Raw genomic sequence first — 530 nt, 5'->3', positions numbered from 1 at the left:
CCAACTCTAGATGCATCTGTATAAACCACATAGGGTTCTCCCTGCTCAGGCAAAGCCAACACTGGCGCAGTAGTCAACATCTCCTTCAGGCTTGCAAAGCCTTCCTCACACTCTTCTGACCAGACAAAAGGAACATCCTTCCCTGTCAACTTAGTCATAGGACGTGCTCTGCTTGCAAACCCCTGCACAAATCTCCTATAGTAACCTGCCAATCCGAGGAAACTCTTGATCTCTGTGGCATTATGCGGTCTAGGCCAATCTCTGATAGCCTGAATCTTCTCTGGATCCACAGAAACCCCCTCAGCAGAAACAATGTGACACAGAAAGCCCATCTCACGCTGCCAAAAACTACACTTGCTCAACTTGGCAAACAACTTCTGCTCCCGCAGCTTCTCCATAACTGCTCTCAAATGTACTGCATGCTCCTTAGGACTCTTAGAATAAACCAGGATATCATCGATGAAAATGATGACAGACACATCCAGAAACTCCTGAAACACGCTGTTCATCAATCTCATAAACGCTGCTGG

This window comes from Camelina sativa, chromosome 2, assembly GCF_000633955.1.
Source record: "Camelina sativa cultivar DH55 chromosome 2, Cs, whole genome shotgun sequence".
In the NCBI taxonomy this organism is placed as follows: domain Eukaryota; kingdom Viridiplantae; phylum Streptophyta; class Magnoliopsida; order Brassicales; family Brassicaceae; genus Camelina; species Camelina sativa.
This window is presented reverse-complemented; position numbering follows the sequence as displayed.